This window comes from Triturus cristatus, chromosome 3_1 (assembly GCF_964204655.1).
Source record: "Triturus cristatus chromosome 3_1, aTriCri1.1, whole genome shotgun sequence".
In the NCBI taxonomy this organism is placed as follows: domain Eukaryota; kingdom Metazoa; phylum Chordata; class Amphibia; order Caudata; family Salamandridae; genus Triturus; species Triturus cristatus.
Genome location: NC_140583.1, coordinates 1100842319 through 1100865207, shown reverse-complemented (window position 1 = coordinate 1100865207; position 22889 = coordinate 1100842319).

Here is a 22889-nt window from a genome sequence, read left to right as displayed (position 1 = left end):
CTTGGAATTATAAACAATTTGCCTTTCATGCAAGGCTGGTCCATAAAGCGCGGAAGGTAGTTCAGGTAGAGAAAGATTAAGACCATCAGTGGTGCGTCGATATCAGGATATCCCGTGTATTTATCAAGGAAACCGTCCAGATCACGGCTCAAGTGGTGCCGGTTGCAAAATCGCAGGACGCGGCATCTCTGAGCGATCCCCGCCAGAGATGCCGCGTCCTGCGATTCTGCAACCGGCACCACTTGAGCCGTGATCTGGACGGTTTCCTTGATAAATACGCGGGATATCCTGATATCGACACACCACTGATGGTCTTAATCTTTCTCTACCTGAACTACCTTCCCCGCTTTATGGACCAGCTTTGCAGGAAAGGCAAATTGTTTATAATTCCAAGACAAACATGATTTATATGTTGGAGGCCACCGGCAACTGGTAGGCTAGGTGCCCAGTTGCCTTATAGATGCAAAAACAACAGTTGATGAACAGAATGCAGAACAATGTCATACATTCACCCCAGTACAAAGATCTGGGCCTAAATCCATCGTTTCTTTGCTCACCATGCCATTCCAGTTTGAACCCAGCCATGTGCAAATCGGTCTTGACCCTGGGCCTCATGGGAACAGTCCAGCCCGAACTGCCAAGCCAGGTCCTCCCTGGACTGGAACCAAGCATCCTAGGACCGGTTTCGGGGTTTCACCCCTCTTCAGCCAGGATAGCTTGATTCCAGTGGCATGGAGAGCACGGGGCTCACGTCTGAGCATACCCGTCCCACTCGGGGTTACAAATGCAAAAACAACAGTTGATGGACAGAATGCAGAACAATGTCATACATTCAACCCAGTACAAAGATCTGGGCCTAAATCCATCGTTTTTTTGCTCACCATGCCATTCCAGTTTGAACCCAGCCATATGCAAATCAGTCTTGACCCTGTGCCTCATGGGAACAGTCCAGCCCGAACTGCCAAGCCAGGTCCTCCCTGGACTGGAACCAAGCATCCTAGGACCGGTTTCGGGGTTTCACCCCTCTTCAGCCAGGATAGCTTGATTCCAGTGGCATGGAGAGCACGGGACTCATGTCTGAGCATACCCGTCCCACTCGGGGTGACAAATGCAAAAATAACAGTTGATGGACAGAATGCAGAACGATGTCATACATTCACCCCAGTACAAAGTTCTGGACCTAAATCCATTGTTTTTTTGCTCACCATGCCATTCCAGTTTGAACCCAGCCATATGCAAATCAGTCTTGACTCTGTGCCTCATGGAAACAGTCCAGCCCAAACTGCCAAGCCAGGTCCTCCCTGAACTGGAACCACACATCCTAGGACCGGTTTCGGGGTTTCACCCCTCTTCAGCCAGGATAGCTTGATTCCAGTGGCATGGAGAGCACGAGACTCACGTCTGAGCATACCCGTCCCATTCGGGGTGACAAATGCAAAAACAACAGTTGCTGGACAGAATGCAGAACAATGTCATACATTCACCCCAGTACAAAGATCTGGACCTAAATCCATTGTTTTTTTGCTCACCATGCCATTCCAGTTTGAACCCAGCCATATGCAAATCAGTCTTGACCCTGTGCCTCATGGAAACAGTCCAGCCCAAACTGCCAAGCCAGGTCCTCCCTGGACTGGAACCACGCATCCTAGGACCGGTTTCGGGGTTTCACCCCTCTTCAGCCAGGATAGCTTGATTCCAGTGGCATGGAGAGCACAGGACTCACGTCTGAGCATACCCGTCCCATTCGGGGTGACAAATGCAAAAACAACAGTTGCTGGACAGAATGCAGAACAATGTCATACATTCACCCCAGTACAAAGATCTGGGCCTAAATCCATCGTTTTTTTGCTCACCATGCCATTCCAGTTTGAACCCAGCCATCTGCAAATCAGTCTTTACCCTGTGCCTCATGGGAACAGTCCAGCCCGAACTGACAAGCCAGGCTCCCTGGACTGGAACCAATCATCCTAGGACCGGTTTCGGGGTTTCACCCCTCTTCAGCCAGGATAGCTTGCTTCCAGTAGCATGGAGAGCACAGGACTCACGTCTGAGCATACCCGTCCCACTCGGGGCTGAGGAGGGTTATGTACCCGAAACCGGTCCCAGGATGCTTGTTTCCGGTAGGCCTGGGCAAAAATTTCGTTCCGTTCGCGGAAATTGCGATATTTTGACATTTTTGCGTTCCGCGGAGAGCGCGAAAATGTCAAAAATTCCGGTTTCCGCAGCTTGGCGATAATTTGTTTCTTGCTCGCGCTGTAAAATGATACATTCTCGCGCGCGCGCGATCGCCTTACCTGAATCCCTGCGTTCGCCGACAAGTTTTCTTGATCCGGTCGCGTTCTCCATGAGATGTTGTATTGTTTTTAGCCATTTGCGCTGTCTCGCGACAGTTCGCGCCCGCAGTGACGTCATGCGTCGCGCGATCACGTCTTTCTTCTCGCGATCATGCACCGCGAGAACAACTCAAAACAAGATGGCCGCGCCCGCAAGCAGCCACATGGGTAAGTTGGCGACCCGCAACCATGCAGAAAATCGCGCGAACATGCCGGAAAAAAACTTCCGCATCTTCGCGATATTTCTGCTTGTTTGCGATAATTTTAAACATTCTCGCGATAATTTGCGAAGGTTAATTCCGCAAATTCCGCCCACCCCTAGTTTCCGGTCCAGGGAAGACATGGCTTGGCAGTTCGGGCTGGACTGTTCCCATGAGGCACAGGGTCAGACTGAATTGCATATGCCATGTCTGAACTGGGGTGGTGGAGTGAACTAAAGAATGATGATGGATTAAACCGAGATCAGTTGACTGGGGGTGAGTGTTTGATTTGCTCAAGTGCTCCGTCCATCATCCCCTTTGATATCGCAGTTGCCTTATAGAAGCAGAATCTACACAGATTACCTATAACTTTCATTTAACTTTTCAGTTGGATGAAATCCAATTAGCATTGACGAGGAGTCTTGTGGGTAAAGCAGCGGGGCCTGACAGTATCCCTACTGATTTGTTTAAAGACAATGATGTACTGTAGGATCATTTACTAACTAATGTATTGAATGCTGTCAGCAAGGGAGGTCTCCCTTACTCCTGGTCCAGAACAATTGACCCAGTTTTCAAGAAAGAGTATAGATGTGACCCTCAATGCTATCACCCAATTTCTTTGCTTGATAGCTTAGTGACAATTCTGGAAAGGGTGTTGTTAAACAGGCTTGAAAATTAGGCAGAAGAGCATTCCATTATTTCTGACCTACAATATGGTTTTAGGAAGGGTCTAGGTACCCTTGAACTACTTGTGACCTAGTACACAAAGGTGAGGAATGGCTTGCTTTTTCTGTCCTTCAGGGACCTGGGCAGTGCTTTCGATTGTGTTAATTACATTAAATTGTGATATTATTCACCAGTTAAATCAACTCTATCGAAAGTTATGTAAGGGTTCGATTTGGTCCTGCAGGAAAAAATACTGGGCATTTAGAGTGGATACGAAAGTCAAATAATCTGGCCACTTTCTTGTTTCCATTGTGTATAAATAGCCTTGAACAACATTTTTTGCAATCCATCCCTGACTTACCAAAGGTAGGCTCCGGGTTGATAGCCACTTTATTGTACGCAGATGATACGGTTCTTCTTGCCCACACCGCAAATGGGTTACAGAACTTGTTCGACTCACATACTGTGTTCATGGAACCAATGAATTTAAAAGTCAATCTATCAAAGATTTATTTTATGATTTGTGGGAAGGGGTTTCCTAAAGTGAGGAAATTTGTTGTTAAAAATACAGTGATCCCTACAGTATCTATGTTTTCTTATTTAGGGGTCTTATTTGACAACCTGCTCAAGTCTCAACAATTAAAGAAGACGGCTACACCGATTTTCCGGTTTGTCCCAAAATTGGGGTCCAGACCAATATGAAAGATGCTTAGAATATATAACTGTAAACACATCTTAGCTACCACCTATGGGAGTAGTATTTGGGGCTTTTAGTTGGGGAGTGTATGGATGCCACGTAAGGTGGCTGTCAATCTGTGAAGCTCCCGAGTGGCTCTGGGGGTAGTACAGGAACACGTCGGTCTACGATGAGGCACACTCTCCTCAGAGCTGGACTCAGACGTTGAATGTCGGCCGCCACTCTTTGAGCCCTTTTTCAGGAAATTTCAAAAGGCTTATCAGGCATTTCTAAGCCCAAATATCCATGCAATGAGACTGCCACCATTTTGTCTTCGCCTCATCACATCTTCTGAGGTACTTGGGGGCTTATTTATGAGCCCTTGTGTCACTTTTGCACCGCAAGTGCGTCACCTTTTGTGACACACCAGCAGGGTAAAAAATGCACCATGTTGCATCATATTTACAAAGTGACACATCTAGCTAAACTTTGTAAACCCCTGCGCCACATCATACCTGCACCAGGTATAATGTATGCAGGGTGGACGTTCTGACGCAAGTAAGCCTCGTAGAAGTGATGCAGTGAAATCTATGAGATTTCACTGCGTCACTTCTAGGACGCAAATGCGTCAATATCTTATGCCTGCCTCACAGCAGGCATAAGACTGACGCAGGCACATTTGAAATGGGACTTGGCCATGTGAAATGACCCATTGATGGAGTTGGGTTACTTTCGTGACACACACCAGCAATGCGTCATTTTTGTGCTTACAGATACGTCAGAAATACTGATGTATATGTAACTCCTTGCAATATGATGTGTTATACTGTAAATATGACGCATCCAGCATGTTGCAAGGAGGGTGCAATGAAAGTGACACATCGCTGTTTCATGCAGCGATGCGCCACTTTTCATAAATAAGGCCCATATAACCCATGTGAGAAAAAACCATTTAATCTGAATACATCAGAAAGCAAAGAGAGGTAATTGGTTAAAGATCTGACAAAAACATTGTGGAATATAGAGGAGGGTTCTGAGGTTGTGTGCTTGGCTGACACCCTTCATTTTGTCTTTAGGATAGACAAGTGTTGCACCAGTACTTTAAGAACCTGTTTCCTGGCTGGCCCAGGCGGCAAACAGCAGCAGTCTTTCTCTTCTATTGTCTCTCATCCTAATCCCGTTCCCTCTTTGAACACCTGCTGGGGCTCCTGTTACTCTTAGTAGTGCTGAGAGATGTTCCGGGGGGGTTGAGGAACAGTCATCGCCCCTACAGATGATCCTGGATTTCAGGTGAGTGGCTGGACTCACATATTACAACCAGAAAATTCAGAAGGCTCTAATATGATTGCTTTCTTGCAAAAGACCATTGTTTCAATCGTTCACCTGCGAGACCGAGGTCCTATCAGCATTCAAAGAGCACACTGTGTAGTCCCGAACCATTGATATCCCCTCATTCATGCCCTAGGGAAATATTATCAATTTTCTACAGATCAAGAACCTACTGCAAATATAATCAGCAGCCAAACAACTTGGCACCCTGCACCGGTCAGGGAACAGGGTCTTCTTTTCACAGAATGTTTCCAATACAACTGGAGTTTGCATACTCAGTTGAAGATTATGAACCATGGATACGGTTCAGTACATCCTTGTTTCTTTACAATTACCTATAATGACAAATCATGTACCTTCAAAGACCCGAATTATTTACAAGGCTTCCTACGTCAACATAGTTATGAGGATATGGAGACTGTCACCAATGCTAAATATTGATTGTGTTCTCATTTACCTTTGCTTACCTTTAAAAATAAATTCTAACTGGAGGCTTTATTTCTTTCAGGTTGCTTTTTATTTATTTTCCTCAATTACCCTTTTTGACTTCTTTCTTACATCTTGTAACAGACCTTACGATGAATTGTCACCTATGTCCCTGCTATCTCTGCCCGGTCTTGTCCATTATCATCAACTTGTTTTAGTCATCTGTGGTAAGCATACAGTCCTGTTTTGTATTTTGTCATGCAATGTTACCGCCAAAGTTGGTCTAGTCTCACTTTTTTATTCTTTTTCGCCTTACTTGTTTAAGTGCCTTGCTTTTATTATCCTTTGCAATGGCTGTCTTCCCATTCTTGTTCATTGAAGCCAGGATTGGCACATCTCCGTTAGGTGTTCCATGCTCCCTTTATCCTTCAAGAAGTTCATCCTAGTCATTTTTCTTTATTCACAATTAAGGATATTTTTCTTGTATTGCCCTTTGTTCTTAAATTCTTTACATGGTTCTTTCTTTACTAGTTCCTCTCACTCTCTCTCTCTCGCTTTCCTCTCTCTTTTCTTTTTTTCCTATTTCTCTTATTCACATGCCCAGTGTTTATACCTTCATATGTATTGATGTGTTTAAGGTATGTCATTATCAAGTATGACTCTTAGGGCCCTACTATGAGTCTGGAGCTCCGAGGACCACCAGACTTGTGGTGGATGCAGCGTGGCGGATCCAGCCACCGCTACACTGAAAGTCAGACTGCCCGACTTCAGCAGTCAGACCACCCGGGGACCACCAGCTCTGCCAGGGAACCACTGCTCCCTGATATGGGAGCAGCAGTCAGAGGCCACAATATGCTTGGTGGGACCACCACGGTCACGTTAAGCATATTATGAGTTTCCTCTCAGCCAGGCTTTTCATGGTGCTTCCACCACCATGAATAGCCTAGCAGAGAGGAAACAAATCGGTCCCTACAGAGACCTCCTGTGCCTCTAGCATTTGTGGATGTACACAGGAGGGCTTAACATGTGTTCCCCTGTGTGCATGCACGTAGGTTCCTGCACAGCATGGACTTTCGAGTCCATGCCATGCAGGATTCTTGTGAGGCGTTCCCATTGTGGTGCCTTTTTAAAAGGCACTGCTGTCTTTGAAAGGGCACCGCTGGGGGAACAGCCAAACCACCGGCCCGCCAGATGACTGACAAGTAGTAAACTGGCATGCGGTGGCGGTGACCTTCAGCGGTGTGGTGGCATGGCGGTTTGCACAACCGCCCCACCTCTCTGCTGAAAGGTAGTAATAGGGCCCTATCAGTTATAAAATAGAATGTCAAGGGCTTGAAAAACTCGGTCAAACGTCAATGTGTAGTGCCACATTTTTCTAAACTAGAGGTCTTCAAGCTTTTTTGCTGAGAGCCCCCCTTAGCAAAATGTTTTCAAGACTGCCCCCACCTCCAAAACTTTATGGCATTACTTGGAGGAGCGAAAGAGTCAGGGCTGAGTGCAGGGGGTGGGATTACCATTTCAGGAGTACTTTTTCTGTACCGGATAATCCACACTAAATATGAGACTTATAAAAGAGCAAATATATAAAGCAAAAACCTGACTCCTGATAATTGGGGTGTTGTGAGCCCCTCATACACCTGAAGCCCAGTGCAACTGTTGCACTAATTATAGCTGTTGCCCTGAGAAGCACACTGTGTCCTCTGCCTCTTTCACCCTTCCCCACAATTCACGGCCATCATTCCAATCTTGGAACAGATTTTCTGCCCCTTTCAAAATAAAATGAGCTCTGGCATATTGCCCACCACATTGCAGCAAGGGTGCCCTCGCCTATAATGCTAGGAAGAACAGTGAGCCTCCAATCCTCTTTGAAGGAAGGTAGTCATAATTGTTATGCAGTGGGCCTCTAACTCCTGGGCGCCAGTGCCATTGTGCCTGGATCAGCAATGAGATCAACCGTCTTGCGAAGTGGGGGGGGGTCTTCTCTGCCCCATATTGAAAAAATGTGCCTCCATATTGCCCATTCCCTGGTTTGTCATCTCTCTCAGGCCTAAGCTTAAGTGTCTCCCTTACTTCAATTGTCCCTTCTCTTGGGCCATTGGTCTGAGGCCCAAAGCAACACTGGCACAACAATGGTGCACTGGGCCCTTACATAAGCAAGAAAAGATAGTAAAACCATACTAATCAGGGTTTAGTTGATTGCTTACTCCCCTGGGTCCCCGTGCCACTGCATCTGTGGTGCAAATGATACCTACTACTCTACCCACTTTCTCCACCAGCCCATCATTTCTAGACATGAGGCCCAAAGCAGGTTGTCTGTCTCTTTGTGTAAAAAAAAAGGGAGCAAATCCAACATCGTGCTACCTAATGCTGTGGACCTGCTCCCTGTGCAGCAAGGGTAACCTGGACCCTAATGCTAAAGAGGAAAAAGGGGTTCCCATTCACCATTTTGGTGTTAACACAGTCAAAATTGGGGTGCACTGTCCTAGTGCCACTGCACTTGCTGCACTAATGGTAGTAAAAGCCATTTAGAAAAAATGTCCACCTTCCTCAGGGGATCTCCCTAAGAGAGCTGTGTCTGTCCATGTGTAAAGGAAAAACATAGACCACACATAGGACCCTTTCCTTTAGGCCGTCTGTTAGACTAACAATTAAAATAGAATAGAAATAGGCCTTCTCACCCGGTAATTTATGAAGTCACTATACTTTTTGAGAGGTGACCTAAGTGTGTTAAGTTTGGGAAAGCTTCCTTTTAATGGACTTATAAAAATGTTTGCTCTAGGTATTGTGTAATTATCTATTTCTAAATTATCTATTGTTTGAAAACCCTTGTTTTATCTCAAATGCTAAATCATTATTAGGCAGCCTATCTTACACCCAGGAGCACTGGAACTATGCAATTTTGCGGATGCAGCATCTTCTACATAATTATGGATATGCTGCATTTGCCACATAATCCACCATCTGTTGAATATTCTACAGATTTCAGGAAATAAGATTTTAGTGCAAATGGATCAAAAGTTACTAAAAAGGCAACAACAACACATGTTGCCACATACAGGAAGGGCTATAGCAAAGGCTGACGGTCACCTTTTTCTTGCTTATTGCTGAATTTGGCTGTTAAACTGGCATTAATGAGGTGAAACATTTGCCCACATAGTGTTGGCATGTGTAAAACTGATAAAGTAATGAAGCACCACTATCACAAAAAGTGCTGCATTAAGCTTCATAGTTTGACTTTTTCACCCCATAATATAGTTAACCCTGCCACATAAATTCGTCCTTCCCACCACATATTTCCGGAAGCCTTGCTTATACAGTGTATAATACATTTTTTAAATAAAGACTTCCACATTCACAGTGTATTATGTTTAACCCTGGGCGTAGTTCGCAAAGTTGCACTACGCGAAGCTACGCAAAGTGCACTTCGCACTACGCGAGCTACGCGTAGCACTTCGCGAAGTGCGTAGTCCCCTGTTCGCACTGTGCAAGATGTCGTTTTCAATGATTGCACAGTGCGGACAAGCATCCGGCACTGTGCAATCATTGAAAACGGCATCTTGCACGGTGTGAGCTGTAGTTTTCTGCTGCTCGAGTAGATTTTTACTCGAGCGGCAGATTTCTCAATGCGGACTGGTAGTTTCTCATCGCGAGCGGTGGCGACCATACGTGACCACTCGCAATGAGAAACCTGACCTCCTCGTGTTGAGAATCTCGCCGGGATGTTCATTTTCCATGCTCGCGATTGGCAATTTGATGTTGCTGATCGCGAACAAGGAAAAAGTCTCGCCGGGATGTCATTTTGCTTGCTCGCGGTCGCCAACTTGATGTTGAGGACCGCGAGCAAGCAAAAAATGACCGCTGCACTACGCAATGCTACGCTACGCATGTTTGCACTGTGCTACGTGCAATTTGCGTAGTGCGAAGTAGCGCAAACTTCGCAAACTACGCGAGCGTAGCGTAGTGCTTTGCCCAGGCTTAATTATGTTACAGACTGGGACTTCATAGCACAATAAATACACAAGTCATGATTCCAAACAGTGCTAACTAGGATTCAATTGTGTGACTCTCTGGTCTCACAAACAGACATCTGATGTGATCGCATTGATGAGCTGTGGTTTGATAACATAAAAGAAAGTGTTCCCAAGGAATAGTTTAATGTGCATTTATTTTTCGTTTACAGTATGTGTATTATTCTATAAACAGCAGCTGGCCAAATGTGAAAAAAATAAAAAACCTACAGAAAATGTTGATCTTTTCTTTTTTGCCACTTAGCCAGTCTTTGACCCCATGACCACGGTGCCAAGAATCACAGTTGCCGTAACGAAATTGTCATGTTGGAAAAATGTTGGGTGGGTGATATGTTCTTTTCCTCATTTGTTCTTTACAAAACGTTAGTGTTTATTCACTGTCAAAAACACTTAAATATCACACTTCTATCCCAGGATTGTAACACCAAAGACCGATGGGTATTAGTGAAACTCAAGATACATAATACATTTTCACACTATTAAATGTATTTGATCCCAAACTAACGGATTCTAAATTTTGGATCCCGGATCATGGCCCTGTTTTGACAGACATTACCATAACCATAAATTGCACTGGAGGTTTCACAATTCATTACCTATTGACAAATGCTTTCTTGTTTCTTACAACATTTGTGTATGTGACTACTTTGACCACAATGATACAGGTGACACTCCCTTTCATTTTGTATGGGATGCTTTTAAACAATTTCTAGGGGTGTTATAATCAACTATGTCTTCTCAAAAAGGAAACTTAACGAGAAAGAATCCACTGGCAATTTAATGTCAGACATCTGAAACATATTTATTAGCAGAAAAAAACCAAAGCGGATCTAGATGCACTGATCACGGGCAAGATTCAATTTCATGAAATCTCTACTGAAAAAGCTTGTGACACATTTCTTAAAGTTAACGCTAGATTCTCTGGTGGTAAGAACAAACCGGGTGCTTTGCTGGCTAACTATTTAAAATGTAGAAAGGAAGGGAGCGCTAGGGGGCGCCGGACCAGCATGGCCGCTCAGCGGTAAGGCTCTGGGCGCCCGGCCCCGTTACTCCTTACCTGATCCGCCCCGAGCTGCCCTGGCCGATCTCTTGTGGGCGCATTGGGGCACGGACCGGACCCGCGTCCCTGGGTCCGAGTTTGGAGAGATCCTGTTCTCCCCGGGCACCGCCAGATGACTTAGAGGCGGGCCTGGGGTGAAGACGCAGCGAGCCCGGAGCGGAGACCCGGGCGGGCAACTACTCGAGCCCGCGGCGCCCACGTGATGCCTGGGCCCGGGGACGTCGGCGGCTGGAGAGAGGCGTTCGCAGCTACAGTCGTGGGGGACTTACCCCCCCCACGAGGCGAGAGATACTCCTACCAGAGGTGCCCGGCGGGGCTTGTGGCTGCGTGGAGCTGGTCCCGGGGGGCTGCCTGGTGCCGGAAGGTGGCTGGTGAGTGCGGCGCTGCGGAGGCAAACAGTGATGCCATCGGAGCTGTGCAGGGGGGCCTGGAAGTAGCCTGGGGGGGCCGGCTTTCCTTCTTCTTCCCCTCCCTGCCGGTGCTGCTTCTTCTGGAGGTGCTCGTCCCGGCCTGCGGGGGGCCGTTGAGCGGCGCGGGGCTGTCTCCGGTGATCGGGCCGCGGGCCGGCGGTCAGGGTGTCCGGCTCCCTTTCCCTTCCTCCGCCTACGTCCTGGTGGCCACCCTGCAACGCGTGGACACCCGTATGGGGTGATTGGACACTGAGGCTTCAATGAGGACAGCGGCAATTTGGCACTAGCTGCGGGTTGCGGCGGGTGGCGGCGTACCACCCTGGGTTTCAACAGGCCGCGGATCGGTGGCGGTCCCTGAGGGCTAATCGGCTGCCATATCGGGCAGCGCGCCGGGAGGTGATCTACGGGGCTCGCGACGACTGGCCACCCAGGCGAGTGGAGGCACCGACCGTGCGCTCTCCCTCCTGTCGTCCGCTTCCCCGGCCCTGGTGGGGTCGCCGGGGATCCCCTGCGTTGCTCGCTGGTTGGCTCGGCCGTCCCCCATTGACCGAAGCGGGGCCATCATGGGCAAGGACAGGGCTTCCAAACCGACGCCTGCGGCCACCCAAACCAAGATTGATCAATTTACGACCTCTGAAAGAGGGACGGGCCCGACCGGGGAGGCGGCATCGGCCCCCACTACGGATCTGGCTGCCATCTTGCAGGCTATCAATGCGTCCCGCTCCTCCCTGGAAGGTATGGTAGAGGAGGTCAAGGTCGATGTTGCCCTCCTCCGGCAGGATTTGCGTAACGCCACAACCCGCATCTCTGAGGCCGAATCGAGAATATCGACAGCCGAGGACGATATCCGTCAGCTACAGGACCAGGTACGGGAGCTGGCCACCCACTCTAGGGATCTGCATCGCCGGGCTGAGGATGCAGAAAACCGAGCCCGGCGCAGCAACCTTCGCCAGGTGGGATTTCTGGAGGGGGCTGAGTCGGGCCGGGCGGATAATTTTCTGGAGCGCTGGTTTAAATCCTGGATGCCTGCAGACAGCCTGTCAGCTTGGTTTGTTGTGGAGAGGGCCCACCGCTCCCTGGCTCCCAGGCCTCCGGGTGCGCCCACCCGCCCCTTCATCCTAAAGATCCTTAACTTCAGAGACAGGGACGCGATTCTCCGTGAGGCCAGGTGCACTGAAACTCTCACCTATCAAAATCATACTATCATGATCTTCCCGGACTACACCCGGGAGGTCCAAGAGCTGCGGCGGTCCTACACAGAGGTGAAGCAGAAGATGCGGGCTCTGGGCCTCCAATACCAACTTCAGTTCCCGGCCCGCCTCCGGGTCATCTTTCAGCGCAAAGCAATATTTTTTGACACGCCTCGAGCAGCTTGGACTTGGCTGACGAAGGAACATCCACATGACGGCGGGACGCAGGGGACAGTCAGTGTCCCGGCCGTCAAGAACCCGTCAACGGCGACGCACAGTGCCCCGGAGGCGCGCAGAGGGAGAGGTGGTCGTCACACGCTCCATGGGACGGCCGCATCGGGCGTCTGGAGCTTCATCTGCCTCTTCGGTTGCTCCTGCCAGTCCCGCTGCTACTGGACGCCGGGCTGAGTTCCCTCTACGGGTGGGTCCGCGGCCCTGCCTGCCGCGCAGTTGGACACCTCGGACCTTTCCCACTGTCCAGTTATTTGACTTTCTGTTGCTATGTGTGGTCTGCCGGGGGGGGGGGGGGGGTTGGGAGTGGCCTACCGGGCTGACAAGGCTAGAAACTGGGCTTCCGTGCTCCACTTTAATTGCAGCTCTCGGCCAGGGCAGGGGATTTAGTCTTAATCCGATCTACTGAGGGGTCCACTATACGCTCAAGCCCGAGCGTTTTAGCTTGGTTGTTGTTCCACATAGTTAGGGCGACAGATGCTTCTGTTTCTGAAGTATAGGGTGGGGGGTTGGGGTTGTTTTGGGGTTGTCTCTTCCTCCTCGGGGGGATTATGTTGGTGGGGGATATCCTCCTCACGGTTGTTGTTCTAAGGCATCATGACGTTTTGACCTGCCCTCTTGTCCGCTTTCCCGATGTCTCTCCCCTTGGGGAAGCCCCGCGCCTGCGTCCCCCTTAGCTTTAATGTTGGGGCCTTGTTCTGCGGACGGCCCCCTTCTGCGTGCCCTGCGTGCTCCTGGCTGGGGCTATGGCTGACACTCCCATTCCTAGGGCCGCCATGCACATTTTGTCTTGGAATGTCAATGGCCTTCTGGACCGTTTCAAATGCATGGCGGTCCTCAAATACGTGCAGCGCATGGGGGTCGACGTGCTTCTCCTGCAGGAGACCCAACTTCTTGGCAATAACTGTCCCTTTCTCGCACATTATGGGTACGATAGGGTGTGACACTCAGGCTTTGCTAGGGGCTCCCGGGGGGTGGCTATCCTGCTCAGGCGGACTTTTCCCTTTGCTCTAACCCAGGTGCATTTCGACTCCCAAGGTATGGCCGTTGCTGTTTGTGGTACTCTTGAAGGATGGCCACTCACCCTGCTGTCCCTTTTTGCGGCGCCGTCCCTGTTGCAAGCCGCCCTCTCATACACCGCAGACTTACTTCCGACACTTCCGGCGGGCTCACTCGTCTTAGGGGGGGACTTTAATGCTGTCCACACGCCTAGCATGGACGCGACGGGTCCGATCTCCCTCGCTAGAGCTGCTCGCGCGAAGCAGCTGTCGAGTTGGGCCGAGGCCCAGGGCCTGTGCGACGCGTGGAGAGTTTGGCACCCACAGGCTCACCAGTATACCCACACCTCGGCGGCGCACCATTCACATGCCAGGATTGACTTAATCTTCATCCCGTCTACCGAATTCGCGGGGGTTCAAGACGCCCGCATTCTTCCTAGGGGCTTCTCGGATCACTCGCCACTGCTTCTGGCCCTTGGCCCGCCTCCCTTTTCCACCCGCCCGGTGTGGCGCCTGAACGCCTGGTTCCTTCAGGACAAAGACTTTCGGAAAGCATTGGGAAAGGAGATTTCTAGCTACTATCAACATAACGTAGGTTCTGTTTCTTCCTCGGCCGTCCTTTGGGAAGCCGGCAAGGCGACTATTAGAGGGGCTGCCAGGGGGCTCGTGCAGCAACAGCGCCGGAGACACCTCCAGCAGCTCACGGCGTGTGAAGCACAGGTCTTGGAGCTTGAGCGGGACCAGGAGGCGTTGAGTGATGCCACGCGGGCGCGGCGGTTGGCCTTTCTGCGGGATGAGATACGCATGCACTCCATGGAGGCGGCAAAAACTCTTTGGCACTCCTCAGTGGCTCGGGTATACAGTTGGGGGGATAAGAACGGTACGCTTCTCCACTGGCTGGCCACGTACCCCCGGGCAAACCGGATTATTCTTGCCATTGTGGGCCCTACCGGCGAGACTCACACAGTCTCCGTAGCGGTGGCATTGCCGATTATTACTCCACACTGTACCGGGCTCGGGCGCCGGGGATCTCCCTTGCGGAGCTGTTGGGGGCGAGTGGAGTGGATCTGGAGCGCTTGGGACGGGAGGCTGGTGAGACCCTTGATTTGCCTTTCACGCTGCAAGAAATTGACGAAGCAATGAGTCACCTGGCTCCCGGGAAGACCCCGGGTCCGGACGGCTTCCCACAGGAATATTACGCCCACTACCGTGAAATCCTTGCTCCGCAGCTTCTGGACCTCTATGCAGAGGTGAGGGAGAAAGGTTCGTTCCCACCGGAGACGGACACGGCTACGATAGTTGTTCTCCCAAAGACATAGCCCCCATCACAGTCCTGCTCGGACTATCGGCCGATATCTCTCATCAATACTCAGATTAAGATACACGCTACCAACCTTGCGCAACGGCTGCGCCCGCATCTTATTTCCCTGGCCCACCCGCGGACCAATGTGGATTTATACCGAACCGAGGGACTCGGCACTGCCTGCGGTGCCTGCATCTCGCCATGGCTCACCGGGGGCGCCTCTCTCCTTACCTGGCCCTGCTGCTGGTCGACTTTGAAAAGGCTTTTGACTCGGTGGGGTGGGTTTATCTCGGAGAGGTCCTGGAGAGGATGGGGTTCGGTCCCCAGTTTCGCGCCATGGTCCGGGTCTTATACGCGGCTCCACGTGCCCGAGTGTTGGTGAATGGGGCTCTATCCCGCCCGTTCCCCATTGGGCGGGGGACGCGACAGAGTTGCCCGCTCTCACCTTTCCTCTTTGCCCTGGCAATGGAACCCCTGGCCGTTCTGGTCCGGTCGGACCCTGCTCTCCGTGAGTGGGACTGGCCGGGGATGGCTCCTGATAAGATAGCTCTATACGCGGATGATGTCCTTCTTTATCTCTCCGACCCGGCTGTCTCCGGTCCTCTTGTTCGTCGGATTCTTCGCCGGTTCAGTCAGGTGTCGGGTCTCCTTCTCAACCCCAGAAAGTCGGTCCTAGTTCCGCTGCACCCGTCTAGAGATTGCTTCGACTGGCAGTCTGATATTCCCCTCCGGAGACTCTCCTTTAAATATTTGGGGATCTGGGTCACCCTCCTTCCGGAGCTCTGCTGGGCTTTCAATGTGTGCCCCCGTGGTCAATAAAGCCAGATCAGACCTGGTGAGGTGGCAATCGCTCCCATTGAATCCATTGGGGAGGATTGCACTCTATAAGATGATGATCCTCCCCAAGTTCCTCTACATGCTGCAGAACACGCCCTGCTCCTTCTCCCGCCCCTGGTTCCGGGAGTTGGATAGGATGGCGACCAAGTTTCTCTGGGGGGGCGGTAGATCCCGTCTGGCCCTGGACCGTTGTCGGATTCCGTCATATGACGGAGGTCTGAGCATGACTAACCTTTACTTGTATTACATTGCAACTCGGCTCCTGGTGGTCCATGATTGGTTCTCGGGCGGGTGAGATGACCCGGCCTACAGGCTGGAGGTGCAGCTTATGGGGTTCCCCTCCATTCAAAACATGCTCTACGGGGCGGTGGTTCCTCGGTCACTCCCGGATGTTATACGGGCTCCCTTCTTGGCATGGCGTGCCGCCTTACGGCATACCCGTTGGTCGGGGAAACTGACTCTAGTTACACCGCTCTGGCACGGCACTTGGTTGAGAGAGGTAGCGGGGTTAGAAGGGTTTCGAGCGTGGGATCTCCTCGGGATCTCTCGTTTGGGCGACGTGTGGCGGGGGAGCCACATGTGTTCCTTCTAGGAGCTTCAGAACCGGTTCTCGCTGCACCCCTCGCAATTCTATAAATATCTCCAGCTGCACCACGCGATCCAGTCTCATGTCCCTCTAGATTCAAGGATCCCTGACCATAACCCGCCCGAAGCTCAGGTGATGTTGGGGTGTCTTGGGAAGGGGGGAATCTCCCACATTTATCGGACCCTGGTCAATAACACCCCGGTGGATTGGAACGGAATGAGGCAGCGATGGGAGGCTTGGGTGGGACCATTGGACGAAGCTGATTGGAGGGACGCCCTTATGGCACCCAGGACGATTACCTCATCAGCCAGGCTGCGGCTCATCCAGCTTTATTACCTGCATACCGCCTACCTGACCCCTGAACGTCTCTATCGTGCGGGCCTTTCTCCGGATGCTTCTTGTGCACGTTGTGGGACTTCTTCCACATGGTATGGACTTGCCCGCGCCTGGGGAACTACTGGGGCGAGATTGAGCTTGAGTTAACTGAGACCCTGGGGTGGGAGGTCGCCCATGACCCCAAATTGGCTTTGCTGGGGATAACGGATGGGCTGGACGGATCCCGCAATGAGAAATTTTTCCTAACTATTGCTCTGGTAGTGGCTAAAAGGGATATCGCAGCTGCCTGGAGGCAGACCGACCCACCCAAATGCGCTGCATGGAGAATGGGGTGGACTGGTGCGCAACGCAGGAGCGAATGGTGTATACGGCTCGGGGTTGCCCCAAAAGGTTTAGCAGAATATGGGGGAAATGGCTAGGGGGTATAATTTAGGGGAGACGGTGCGGGTGGGGGGAGCGAGGGGTCCGGGGAGGGGGCAGGGGGTTTTGCTATTGATTGTCACTGATTCCGTGATATGTCACTTTGATGCCAGTTCAATTGGATTGTTGTATGTGTATTTAAGTGTTCTTTCACAAAATAAAAATTTGCTTATCAAAAAAAAATGTAGAAAGGAAAAAAGAGTTGATGTGATTTACAGGTTGACATATTATGTAAGAGTACATACAGAAAATCGAATGGGCGTTATCAATATACCCCCCTTTTATGGCTCTGGGTGCAATCACACAAAACACCCGCCATCCTCTCCTTGACACTTTCAACACCTGCTTACTGTCTGCTGCTCCTTACATCTAGTTTTCTCTAGTTACTTTAACTCATCATACAGATAACACTGCATTTCTTTCAATTTTCATATCTTCCCTCTTCCTTTACACTCTCATGTTATCACCTGGCCTCTTTTACCCTTGTTCTCTCGAAACTTTCTCTCTGTTCTTCAGCTTAAATCCCTTCATCATCAAGAACAGACAAATTACACAGTGCACAATAAACATATCAACCTCAAAGTAGCCCCTAGAAGCATACTGCCACAATTATTTCTAAGCAAAATATCTAAAGCAAGCCAATTCTGAAGAATCATTACTCTCATAGCAACTATTTTAGTGTTGATAGCCAAAGTGAACGTGATGGACTGATTGCAAGTTTATCCACTAAGCTAGACAGATTTCTAATATTTACATCATTCAAAGCTACATGTATAGAGGGAATCAAAACCTCAAAGATATGCAGCATCACTTGTCAAATATTATGCTTAACTCTCCCAGGAAACATAACTCCCTGATTTTCCATCTTCTCAATGAGACACACAGTACGGAACACGAATCCTAGATAGCAGCTCCCACGCCAGATTTTAGGAAGCTTAAAGTAAGTATAATTTCCACATATATAATAACACCGGGACTAACGTGGTAATCGCCAGCAAAGACATCATAAACATCTGAAAATTTAAAACTTTGAGGGCTTTCAATCCATTCCATCATTATTTGCATTAGAACAATCCCTTTCTGCCTTGTGAAACATAGCTATCAATGTTTTTCCCATTCTAAAGTCATTCTTGGTTGTACCCCTTTTCTTTGTATCTCTCTTCTCCTTGCCCTCACTCCACACTTGCTGTGATTCCTTCCCTCCTTTCCTTAATTTCAATCTCTTCCCTTCTGTTTTTCAAATCATCAATGAAATCTTTTTCAGCCTGACTTAACTTGCAAGTGAGATTATGTCTATGAGATTGAGAAGTGTCAAGTTTAGTTAAAGGCTTGAAGAAATGGCAGGCAGTATCCATAGTCTTGGCATCAAGGTAAGGGTTTACATGCTTAATTATAGGCGCCTCTGAGGAAACTACATTGCAGTTTGACAAATAATACCAAAATGTCCTTGAGGATCCAGCAGGCATAAAATTAAACTACAAGTTATACTTTAGGTTAGTAGGATATAATAATATGCATCCCTTCTGCCAGAGATGCAGGAAGATAAGTACATACATATTTGCCTTTTCCATGCAATACACATATATGCTCACACAAAAGATTGAAAAAGATATAAGTAGTAAAGTTTCCCTATATCAGACTGTCTTACCGCTGAAATTGAAGAAGGCTTAGTTGTAGGGATATCAATAAAAATGTTATTAGTAAAAAAGAAATGACAAAGTGACCACTACTGCTCTATGCTTATAGTGTGAAAGAGATACCATGGGTCCATGGCATTTCTTCAGAAAAATAAAATTGTGAAGCAAAGCAAATATGAACAAACAATTGTTGGTAGCTTCTTTGTGCAATTTCAGCATCACTGAGGACATCTTCACAATGAATTAAGGATCAGCTGCTTCAAAGTCAGGCCCTATGCCTACGTCAATCGTCTCCTAAGAATGAAATCCTTATGCTTCTACTGGAGCCTAGGCCCAAAAGGTCATTGCAAAGTTCAATTTTAAAGTTCAGTTACTCAGATATGTCATTTGACTTTGGTATAATCAAAAAATCAAGAGTCATTCAAAATCAAAAGTGGCACATTTAACCATGGAGGTTTGTTAAAATCAGTCAGGGGATCGTCAATCACAAGTATGTTCAAGTCAGCTTCACACTTCCTGCAAAGTATGTCCATTCAGGAGCTGAGTACCTTCAACTAGGCATCAGCTGCCTCTTTGGTCTCCTGACCAGTGAGGGTTTGCAGTCACTGTTACTTCACTCACTAATCTCTGTCTCCTCGTTGATCACCCATGAAATGCTTTCTCTGAATAGGGAAACTCTTTGTATTTTGCATCTCCTTGGCCACTGCTTGTTTTTCGCCCCCCTTTTAGCCACACCGTTCATAGCTTCTCCAGTCTCAGAATGTATGCACACAACTCTTTCAGTTGGGATGTCTAAGTTTACTTGTGACTCATTCGCCACAGGTCATGCACCTGCCTCAGACCAACTTTTCTTCTTCTGAGCTCTCAGGCTGTTCTGGATCTGGCCTTTGTGCATCAGTTGTTGTTCTCATTACCTCTATTTCAGTTTGTTTCACTCTACGAGTGAGGGACACATTTATTCAGTTTGGTAGACCTCGACACTTAAGAGGGTAGCTATGACTTTTAAAAGAATAAATATATAATAGCGATTAGAAGACCTAAGCGCTTAAACAGACTATCTGGTCTTTATGGACCAGGGCAAAGTCAAAGGTTTAGGCTGACCGTGATGGAGCGTGGGACGAATATAGGGACCCACTTAGGCTCGCTGGACAACAGTGCCTCGATCCAGGCTTGCGCCAACGTTCAAGAAGATGCGAGATGCAGCCAAAGCGATGCTTCACTGTCGAGCCACGCAGTGGGTGAGATGCATTGAGATTCTCCATGCAATTATGGTGATATGTATGTTCCGAGCGCGAGGCGCAGGTTCCAAAGCCAAGGAGTCGCTACTGCTTCCGCAGCATGCGATGGGTCCATTCCAAAGGTGATGCACTGGTTCCGAGTGTGATGCGAAGGCTCCGTTCAGCACTTTGACGTGGTTGTGCCGGTTCTGGCCCACGTAAAGGCAAAGATGTGCCGCTATTGATGAGGATGTGTGGGTTCTGGTTGTAGCAGCCCTTTATACTCACTTCCAAGAGCCGTGGACTTGGTTGGCACCACTTGGCAGAGCAAGACTTGCAGCAAGCAAAGTACAGGTGTTGTAGGAGGATCAGTTGAAATCTTTGATGTCCCTGAGACTTAGAACAGGAGGCGAGCCAGGATGCCCTTGGAGATACTCTATGTTAAACTGATGCAGGTCCAGTCCTTCTCACCCAGACAGGAGAACATCAGGCGGAAGGGCAGCTCAGCAAGGAAAGAGTCCAGCAAAGCAGCAGTCCAGCAGAGTGGCAGACCTTCCAGTAGCACAGCAGTTCTTCTTCTTGGCAGAGACTTTACAGGTCCAGAAGGGAACTGAAGTTATGGTGTCAGAGGTCTAGTACTTATATGCAGGTGTGCCTTTGGACAAAGAGGCCGCAGCCATCCTCGCGGGCCCTGGAGACAGGTGCGGGCCGGTATGGACCGGTTGATGGCGGCGACCCAACAGTGGCCGCATGGTAAAAATTTGGGGGGTTGGTTTCCTGCGGGTGGCAGCGATTGGTTGCCTGAGGGGGGCAGCGGGCTGCCTGGGCGGCTTGCAGGGGCGGCAGGACAAATTAAAAGGTTGTTGATCAGCCTGCCTGCCCTTGAGGATTCCCAGAGCACACTGCCCCCACCGGGAGAGAGACTTTGTTTACCCACCCTCCCATCCCTTTAGCCTCTACATATGGTTGGGGAGGTGGTTAAGGAGCCTGTGTTTTGGCCACAAAATGGGTTGCCAATGTGGAGCATCACAGATCTAAGTGTAGGCAGATTTAATAGGTTGTTGGTTTTTGAATACCTGGGGCAGGGGTGGCACGGTCATTGGTGTTGGGCTGGGGGCATCTGTTACCGCAATTGTCCCTGGCCCTAGGGGGTACCCCATAATACCCCCATGAGAGTTGTGGGGGATGGTGGCTGTGCCAGGGCACCAAGGTATGGCCCAGTTGCCCAGGCTCATCCCCCCAATTGGGTGCCAGGGGGTGTCCCTTTACTGGGTTGGTCTGGCATGTTTCTTTTTGGGGGGCCAGCTGCCTTGCTAGCCCTAGCTCCCTCTATCTTGAGGGAGTGGAGAGTTCGCCTTGTAAACTATGCCATTGGGAACCGAGAGGTGATCAATCATGACTCCTAAGGGAGTGTGAGAATATGCGAGCAGGAGATCACATGCACTAGTAAAATGTTTGCTGTATTAAACTGTATGAATTTTTGTAAATATATGAAAATGTTATGCAACATGAAAAAACTATTGAATTTTAATGTTGTGTTTATGGAGTGTCATAAATACGGCCATAGAATGGGTACATTCTCAAAACGCAAATCGGGTTGTCTGTTGTGGTTTTGTATGATGTGTGCAGCTGTAATATTGTTCTGGTATGGGGAAGGCAATTTTCGGTCTTCCATCTTCAGCACACCGGTCTCGTGACGGTACCACACCTGTGAAGCGGGGGTGACTTCAAAGAGTCCTTTGAAGTGCACAAAGGCTCCAGACTCACTAGATGGTGGGGTATGCAGCCCTTTGCGTGTGACCAGGACACAGCCTATTCAGTTGTAAATGTGAGGTTGTGCCCGGCTCCTCCCTCTCATTTCCCAGGAAGGCCCATCAAGACACACCTAAGCTCCCTTTGTGTGCGGCTTTCTAGAGGTAATACACAAAGGCCAGCTGTAACCCAACCCAGACTCAACAGAACACAGACAGCAGGCACTAAATGGCTAAAGTAAGTAAATGGCAACTTTCTGAAAGTCAATAAGTCAAACAAAAGGGTCCCTTTGTGTTCCTTATGTAGCATACGGTGCAAACCAATTCAAACAAGCTGCATTCAACCAATAACCACTTATCAGCACCAAATAGAAACCAAGAGCATAATGTAAAAGAATATATCCTATATCTTTATTCAGTAAACAAATATCAGAAAATATATAAAAAACGTGTAATACATTTATCTCATTTGTACACATATATTAAAAACATTACATTCATAGTACAGCGGGAGAACCTTATAATGTTCAAAAAGGTCAAACTAACAAAGGCTTGTTCTATATCAGAGAGCACTCCAAATACATGGAATTGAATATTATTGTTGTTACCAATTTAATATATAAAATCCTTTCCGTGTCTTTTCCTCAGACCCGATGTTTATGAGGCCTGTTATGTTAGGACCAGGTGTTATCAGATTATTTCCTAAAAAAGCGACGCGTTTCGGTGGCATCGTAGTAGTTCACCACCTTCTTCAGGCTAACAATAAATTCTAACACATCTCCCAGATCATTATATCCGATTTTCGAAGTGATGGAGGACAATCTATCCCTCCTTTTACGCAAAACGGTTTCTTGAAAGGGTAAAACCCAAATCTTAGCTGTTCAGTGTGGGGGCACAAAGTATCCTCCGTTGGCGACTCCTTTAGTAGTTTTGAATGGTACTTAAACCAATTCAAGTGCAGCGTTATCCAGGGACCACAGCCTCATAGGTTAGAGCTGTATACTTGATCCAAAATGTCCTGACCACTGGAGCTATGGTCATAGATCGAAATATTTCAGGAGTGGAGGTATGAGTTTCTTAAATATAATAATGCTCAATCAAGAATATTCTTTCTAAAGGCCTCCGCAAATCCACCGGGACTAATCAGTCTCCGCACCTGCTCCTGTTATCTTCCCGTAACAAAAGTGAAAGTGACATTTGACAAACTGTAATATAAATCTAACTTCACACTAAATTGTGATTTTAAATTGTGAGT